A 9549-nucleotide genomic window follows, 5' to 3' on the forward strand; every position below is an offset into this window, starting at 1 on the left:
CTGATTATCAAATGTTAGCCTTAGGGCAGTTAACAATTAAAAAAAACTTATTTAAAGAAGGATCTCCAGATGCTGTAATGCTTATCACTGGCGAACTTCCAGACTCTATGGGTAAGTATTTTAAAATAAAAAAAGTTAAATTACTTTAACACACTTCGAGGTTTTTACAAAACATAAGTTTATATAGACCAATAGAATTAGACTATACTTTTTTGAAAAATAATAACCTGATCAGTAAATACTAAAGCTTTCATAATACTAGATAATGTGTTTTGTAGAAATCATATTAAGTCTATTGATAAGTGTTTAAATAAGTTAGATGAAAAAACACATTATAATTAAAATTTAATATAAGACAGTATCTTTGTTTTTTATTACTAAACCTAAATAATAGTTCTGTAGAGAAAACGCATCAAATGTTTCAGTAGGGCAATAGAATTAAATTTGATAGGAACATAAATCTATTATAATTTTGTAAAATGTTGAACTCAATTTAACTGTTAAAAATACTTTTGATTTAAATATTTTGGGTTATCTAAAAAAAGGATCCATACATTTTTTATTTAACCTAACACACATTTACTTAGTGATACTTAGTATTTGATATTGAGTTTAAACTTTATTGCAAATTTTGGCTTTAGAATTATAAAATATTTTAATTAAGGTACAAAAAACATAATCGAAAAGCCTTGGAAATTTTGTTTACCTAAATAACTTCTTTTTCTTAAACATATTGTTTTAAAAAAGGCTATGCTAAAAAACTCGAAGCGATTGGAACAAATTCTTCCTTCGGAATTCTTGGAGTTAGAAAAAATAGTTTTCATGCTGCAGCATCTTTAGCCCATGAACTAGGCCATTTGTAAGTTTTGATAAATAAGCTTTTGAAAACCCCATTTAATATCAATTTAACGTTTTTAATTTCTTTATAAATAAAATAGTAGTGCAAGATTATATTGTTCATTGTTCTTTTAATTATAAACTTCAATAAAGCATTTCTTTTACTTTTCAATATAAACAAACTTTTTCATAATTAATTTTAAATCGCAAGTTATTCCTTGCACTTAAATTGTATAACATAAATTTACAATTCCTAAACATATTTAACTTTATTAAACCTAAAATGTACTAAAACCTTTTAATTACTTTTACTCATGTTATGAAGCTTAAGGTTTATCATCTTACAAAAACCGTAAAAACAAAACTAAACAAAAAGTTTCTGAAGTAAGCAAATGTTGTTTGTAGTTAAAATATTTTTAAGATTTCAACCAAAAGAATAACCATTTGTTTTTTTTTGCAGAATTGGGTTGCAACACACGTTTAGATTATGTAATGTAAGTGAAGTAGAAGCGAACAAAACACTATATATCATGGATTACACGCCTCGATGGGGAAGGTTTGCCGAGTATACTTGGTGCCCTTGCAATAGAGTTATGTCAAAATATTTTCTTCAGTAAGTTGCTGTTAAAAGCTGTTTAAATGTGTAGTTGCTTATAAAACACAGAAAAGTTATCATCATGGAAACTTAGAATTTTTTTTTTTAGTTTTACACTTATCATTTAGGATTTCATTTTGTTAAATTTAAATATTTTAAATTTTTCTGAAGTATAATATTTTCTGGTATAGGTAAAAACTAAATTCTTACTAGGTGAAAATAATCAAAAACTTAATACAATTTTTACCGCTATAAATATTAGGATTATAAATTTAATGACTCTGAAAGGTTATTTAAATAATTGCTAACTAAACTTTATAATCTGTACTACAAAAGTATTATTTTATATGCAGTTGTTTTAATAAAAGCTGCTTTTAGTAAACATTATTTATTTTCTTCAGTGAAAAACTAGTTAACACTTTATAAAAGCGTTTGTATAATTGAAGCTTAATTTTTTTATCACTTTTTTTGTATTTAAAGACAAGCTAGATTTGTTAAGGAATTTTTTTTATGTAAGATTTTTTTGTCAACTTCATACTTTAAAAAAAAACACTGAAATGATTAAATTTTAAACTTGATTGGAAATAATTATTTTAATTTTTATAAGTTTTTTCATGCATTTTTGCAGTATATAGTTTTTCATATTTTTTTTAGACAATAGCAAAAAGATTATAGTCAGTCGAATCGTAAAAGTTATTTTTCAAATATAACTTTAGCATGAAAATTGACTAAACTAGTTTCCTGTTTAATACATTTTTCGATATAATTATCAATAAAGTTTATTGTAATTGTTGGTAACAACTGTTTATAGAAAAAAAATAGATAAAAATATTTGTTTGAAATTAAAAAAAAATAGCAGAATGCTCTTATATTCATTTAAATTGAAAAAATTAACTTGAACTAAAGTTTTTCGTTACTGATAAATAAAAAACAAACTGCTATTGTCTTTTATCGTACATATTATTATTTTAATAGAACATTTGTGGCTGTACATGTTTTCACATATGATCAAGTAATTTTAAATGATAGTGGTGATTTTTATTATTTTTAAACTTACAAATGGCAATCAAGTTATTTACTTATTTTTTATACTAAAATTTTGTAAAGTAATTAACAGATAAAAAAAAGAATTGAAACATAAATACAGTTTTCTTTTGAATGCTTTAATTATATTTGTTAAAAATTTGTGACATATCTCCTTACTATAATTTAAAGACTTGCGACTATATAAGATGTCGGTAGGAAAACGATAACACTAAAATTAAGTATTTCAAAAACCTTTTTAAACATAATTATAGTTTTTGCTTAATATATACTGTTTATTTAAGTTTTATAATTAAAATTTCAGTTTTTTACATGGATATGCATAAATTTCATATAATTAAAAAATTCCTAAGTGTTTTTTGTTTGTTCGAGATTTTCGTAAAAAGTCAAATAAAGCTTTGTTTTATGAACTTACTTATTTTTATAAATTTCTATATACTAAAAAGTTTACCGAAGCTTTTTATTCAAGATTTTTGTGTTAAAATAAAAAAAAGTTGCTTTGAAAGCACAATAAAAAAATCTTTGTATAATGTAACAATGTAAACAAACATTTTTTAAAACTAAAGAAAAACAGTAATTTATAACAAAGATATATTTTTTAAAATAAATATTTAATTTTTTGGTTTTATTAAACAGAATTCAAATAATCCAGTACATTTTTTAGATGATGAATGTACTATCTCTTAGTTTATTTTAATTTAATTTGTTAAGTTTCCTAACAACCAAACAGAAAACATTTTGTCGAGTATGCAACTTTTAAAAATTATGAAAATTCAATGACACCGTTGACAAAGTATCCAGGAACAAATTATTCTCTTGAAGAACAGTGCACATATGCTGCACTCAATAATATGAATCCTTATGATAAAGACAATTTTCAATACTTTTATTCTTACGAGTACTTTCCTATACATAATGTAAGCATACTTTTATTCTGTAAACTTGTAAAATTAAAACAAGTCTATAAATTTCACTTTTAAATTTTTTGACATCAAAATACTTATTGTCATCCTAGATATAATTTAAATATACTTTTATTCTATTTATCTATTAATTTGATACAAATCTATCTATCCTTTTTAAGTCTTGATTTAAACTAGGTAACTTGATAAAAAAAAAAAAACAAACAAAATTATATAAAATAAAATAAGTATAACTTTCTGAGCATGAGGTGTTTTTATAAAAATTTAATAATGTAGATGTTAAACGTTTTTATGACTATTTTTTTACTACATAATTTTTTTAACATAATGATTGAAAAATCGAATCAGCTTCTAAGGATAATTTAACTTTTGCGATCATTTTTATTGCTAATAATGTATGTTTTTCAGACTAATCAGTGTTCTCAGTTAATTTGTGACGAAAAAGTTCATATAAATGCAAGCTATGAAGCTGCAAGCTATGAAGAATTAAAGGCCGTATGGTACAACACATGGGAAAAGTATTCATTACTATGGGATCCATATGCTATGATAATTGATGTACTGCCAGGAACTAAATGTGGTTTGAATGCGGTTAGTTAGTTTTTTTTAAATAACATTATCGAAAATTATTCTAATAAAACATCAACTTTTTGGTTTAACAAAAAATTAAAAAATAATTAACATTTAAAATTTTGGATAATTGTTTAACTCCACATTGTCAATCTGTTTTCTTGTAGTGACCTGAAATATATAAATACCTTAAAACATAAATTAGTGGCTTGCTTTGTCAGCTTACCAAAAAGCGTAATAAAACATATAACAAAACATATATTTTTTTAGAACTTAAAAACTTTAATTTTATTTCTATATTTTGCTTTTAACTTTAAAGAGTAGTCTATTTTGCTAAAATTTTTTAAATATCACTAAGATTTGTTTAAACAACAAATGCATTGATGAAACAAACAAAATGGAAGTTATCAATGGAGGTTGGAGCAGTTGGACTGATGATGAAGATTATTATTTTGTAGAACCGGAATGTCCAAGCACTTGTGCTAATGGCAACATTTTGCAAACTCGTCTTTGTAACAATCCTAAGTTAGATTATTAATTTTGTTACTAAATTATAATTACTGACTAATGCTTTTATATAGCTTTTATATACCCTTTAAATACATTTTTTAAAACAAAGGTTTTTAAAATATACAACAATGCGAACTTAATAGGTTAATTAGCGTTCTAAAACTATTTTTATTTATTATCAGACCTAGTAATGGAGGTAAACAATGTGTCGGACCAAACTCTAGAACATTAGAATGTTATCAAGACTGTATTGAAAAAGCTAAATCAAAGTCACAATTATAACTAAGAAGCTTGTTTTGAGTGTATTTTAGTCATCAAAATAAAACTTTAGTACTTCTAGTGTTGATTTCTATTTTGTTAACTTTTACAGATTAAAAATAGAAATATTTTTAGTTTAAAAATAATTTATGATAAATATTATAAATAATGTTTCGACTTTTTTTTATAAGTAATAAATTATGAATTTTACCACTCGACCATCAACGACAGTATCTAAGACAGCCTCCGACCTTATTAGGACTAATCAGGCAGGTATAGTTGCGAGAAACCACTGTTGAGTTTAAAAAAGCGGGATTAAGTGCATATGCACTTTAGTGTCCGTTTATGCATAAAGTCCGAAAATTGAGGCAACTAAATCCTACACAGCCCACTGCTCAGGCATTGTCAGCACATTGTGAGATTTTGTTCTACGCTTGTTTGATCAGTTTTAACCAGTTATTTTATAAATAATAAGCTTTAAAAAGTTTAAATTTTTGGATGTTTTATAAAAATTATGCAGCACTAAAATTTTAAGACTAATTTTACCAACCTGTTATCTTAAAATTTGAAAATACTGTCTTAAGCTTTAATTTAAGGTTTATATTCTAAGATATGTTAAAGAATTATTTTTGTATTCTGTAAAATTAAAGCTTAATAAAGATTAGTTTATTAAAATTACTCTTATTTTTCAATGTCTACTTTTGTCTTAGCAAGTATCAACTGTATTGAAACATTTTTATAGATTTATTTAAATTTGTTACTTTTAAGATTAGACTTAGACAATGTAAAATACTTAACATATTTATGAATACTTACTAGGGATTATAAGAATTTTACTTAAAGCTCAACGACCATGTCATAAAAATCTAGAAACGTATACTAAGATAACAAATATTATTTTAAACAGCTAAGCAAATTACGGTTACTAAGGTTAATCAGAGAAAACAAAGATTTTGTAAACATTCTAAGATGTCAACTGGCTATTTTACTTAAAGTTCTAGCAAAAATAAATTTTAACAGCTCTTTTCCGGTGCATAACTTATTTAACAAATATAACAAAACTTATTTAATTTTTTTTTTAAATTTATTTGAGATCTTTCGTAGTAAGTCTTATTAAAAATTGTATCTAACTAAATTAAACAAAATTGAAATAGAAATAAGATTATAATGTATTTTAAAGTTATAAAATATAAAATGACGTATTATTCAAATGTAAAAACTAATTAAATGCTTAAACTGTAGAACTTTGTTATACTAATAAAACTCGTTAGATTAAAATAAAATTAAAATAAATCAGCGATAAAAATGATAATAAAACTACACTTAAAAAAAGAAGAATTTTACGAGAAACTAGTTATTTTAAAATTACTCAATATAAGGATTTAAAAAGTTTAGTTTGGTATACGAACTTTTTCTGCTTTCATAAACACGAGCGTGAACTTAGCTTGAGAGCGTTTTTAGGAATTTTATAAAAATTTCCAAACTTAAGACCAAATTATTTTCGTTATCTTAATAGCTAATTATTTTTTTTTATTCTAAAGAACGGTCTTTTGTCTTTAATTTAAAAAATAAAAAAATTGAATTTGGGTTTGACTTTTTAAGTGGTGACCATTTAAATATTTTGTGTTTTTTTCTTTTTTATTTTAATTATACAACCTTTTATCCTTAAGTAATAGTTTTTTTTTCATTAAAAAAAAAACTTTTGAAATTAGGTTAATGATAAATTATTATTATTTTTTCAATTTAAAACATAATTTTTTTTATACCATAAGCCTGAATAAACTTTTCAGAAAAATTCCAATATTGCACGATTTTTGTTTTTCAAATATTCAAATTTTATGCAAAAATAAAATATTTTTTTAGTAATTTTTATTTTTAACAGATTTGTATAGTTATGTTTTATGATGTTGTAATATTTTTCCCCGGTTTATTATTGCTAAAAATATATGACCTATACAAGTTTTACCTAAACTCTTAGCACTTAGGCAAGAAATCCCTCAAATAGCGTTGCTAAGAATTTAGGTAAAACTTGTATGGGTCATATATTTTAAAAGCAATAATAAACTGGGAAATATATCACAACATCATAAAACGTAAGTATACAAATCTGTTACAAATAAAAATTAATAAAAAATATTTTATTTTTGCATAAAAGGTTGTATATCTGAAAAACGAAATACGTGCAAAATTAGAATTTTTCTGAAAAGTTTATTCAGGCTTATTGTATAAAAATAAATAAAATAAAAAAATAGAAAAAAAAAAAATTACATCATTATTAAGCTCATTTTTATAAGTATCTAAAAGAAAATTAAAAAAAAAAAACTACTACTTTAGGAGAAAAAGTTTTATAAACAAAAAAAAAAGAAAAAAACACAAAATATTTAAATAGTCACCACTTGAAAAGTCAAATCCCAATTCAATTAATTTTTTTTTAATTAAAGACAAAGGACCGTTCTCTAGAATAAAAATAAAGTTTTTAATTTAGCTATAAAGATAAGGAAAATAATTGGGTCTTAAGTTTGGAAATTTTTATAAAATTCCAAAAAAACATTCTCAAACTAAGTTCACGCTCTTTTCATAAACTTGGCCTTAAAGATTGAATGCATAAGGCTTCTATAATATGTAGCTTAAAAAAAGTTCTCTGCTCTAACTCACACTTATCTAGTTGTAGAAATAAACAATTTATTGCAATAAGTATTAGTTTTGTATATTGTTGTTACATTTTAGACTGCTAGCTAAACAAAAACTGTTTAAAACCAATGCGTTACTTTACCTTTGATACATAAAATTCAACATTTTTAACAATGAAACACTTTATTTTTATTAGCTTTTATCCTAAACCCTTCCATATTGAGATAAATAACTACTGTAAGATTAGTAAAAAATTTGCATGAATTTTTGCGAACTTTTGTAAAACTTAACTTTTTCAATAGATTTTATTTTGTTAGATTTAAAATTGATTATTATCTTTAATTCTTCAATGAGCATTATGCATTATTAATCTATGCCTTATAATACATGAAACTATAACTGTTCTGGACAAGACGTGAAAAGGTATCCAAGAGGTGTGCGACTCGATAACCGAAAGGTCTTTTCAAGGACCAGGTCCTAGGATCGAACATTTGAGCGCATTTTTGTCATTTAATAAAGTAAGAGCAGTCAAAGCTGTTTAAAAGAAATTAAAAAGAGTTATGATTTTGTAAGCATACTTCTATAGTTCTTTTTGTGAAGTTTGTTTCACAAACTTTAAAAAAAGATATAAAATGTATAAAATTCAATAAACAATATTTTAATAAACGATATTTTTAGAAGTTGAAAATAGAAACATAAGTTATGAAATTATAAAAAGATATTCTGTATAGATTTGTATTAAATTTTTTACAATAAATAAATGTTTAAACATTTGTTCGGTAAGTTTCAAGAATGTATTACTAAAACTGATTAAAATTGTTTTTTTTTCAAAAGGTAAAATTTCATAATACCCATATATGTTACTTCAAAATAGTTTATTTACTATATTGATTTTCGTGCTCATATACGTATTTCAGATTTAGACTAATTAAAACAGATTCAGCTAAAATAATAAGTTAGGGTCTTGCTTTATATACTTTAGAAGCACTCTATACTAAATACTTGATATTGAAAATTCAGTATCTTGATGCCAAACACATAATTTGAATTTACCAAAACTAAATTACAAAAAAAAAGATTTTCTTTTATTGAAATTGTCTCCTTTGTATCAAGAAAGCTTTATCTATTTCAAAAATATACTAAATTTTTTTCTGTACAACAATTTACTTCTCAAGTTTGCCTAAGCGATGTACATGATAAAGGGGCACGAGAATATAAGTACTAATAGTCTTTTGTTTGCTTTTTATTTCAAAGATTACTCAACTAATTAAAATTATTGCAGTATTATAAATCAGACCTACATAAATATTATTTTAAACTTAAAATATTGTTTTAAAACCCAGTTAAGTAATGCTATTTATAGATATTTTGAGGTTTGTTTTTCATATATATTTTCAAACTTTCTATTTCATAATCTTATTAATTTGACTTACATCAGCTTTTTTTAAAATTTGTGTTACAGAGCTCCTTAATCTGATAAAAATTAACTTTCATGAAACCCATATTAAAGTAAAAGCAAACACTTTCATGAATTTATATTTATCTAATTAAATCAAATAATTTTGTGCTTGTAAGTTTTGTTAGTCAATACTTGTCTAGTATTATAGTCTATAATTACTAAACCGAAAATTTGAAAACTTCTACGTTTCAATATTTTCAGTGAACAAAAATAGTTCTAAATTTAAAATATTTCAATACAATGGATTATACATAAATTTAGTTGGAATTTAAAATGGCTCGTACTAAACAAACTGCAAAAAAATCAACTGGAGAAAAAGCTATCCGCAAACCAATTGGAGGGAAAGCTCCAAAAATTATCACGATGGCAGCACGCAAGAGTGCACCAGCAACTGGAGGCGTGAAGAAGCCTCATCGTTACCGCCCAGGAACAGTGGCTCTTCGTGAGATCCGTCGCTACCAGAAGTCCACTGAGCTTTTGATCCGCAAGCTGCCCTTCCAACGCCTAATTCGCGAAATCGCTCAAGATTTCAAGACGGACTTGCGTTTCCAAAGTACTGCAGTCATGGCTCTGCAAGAAGCTGCCGAAGCTTACTTAGTCGGACTTTTGAAGATACAAACTTGTGTGCCATCCATGCAAATTATTCTTAGTGAGATTAGTTTTAGCTATGAATTATAGAGCATCAGTATAAAACTTTAGTCATTCAAAGTTAATAAGTAAGT

The 9549-nt window shown here is 24.4% G+C and overlaps 1 pseudogene; it reads left to right on the forward strand.

The window, feature by feature from the left end:
* Positions 1–9100: 9100 nt before the first annotated feature.
* On the forward strand, positions 9101–9477 carry LOC145836761 (histone H3-like; annotated as a pseudogene).
* Positions 9478–9549: the final 72 nt, after the last annotated feature.

The sequence above is a fragment of the Thalia democratica genome, chromosome 1 (genome assembly GCF_965202585.1).
Source record: "Thalia democratica chromosome 1, ktThaDemo2.hap1.1, whole genome shotgun sequence".
Classification (NCBI taxonomy): Eukaryota; Metazoa; Chordata; class Thaliacea; order Salpida; family Salpidae; genus Thalia; species Thalia democratica.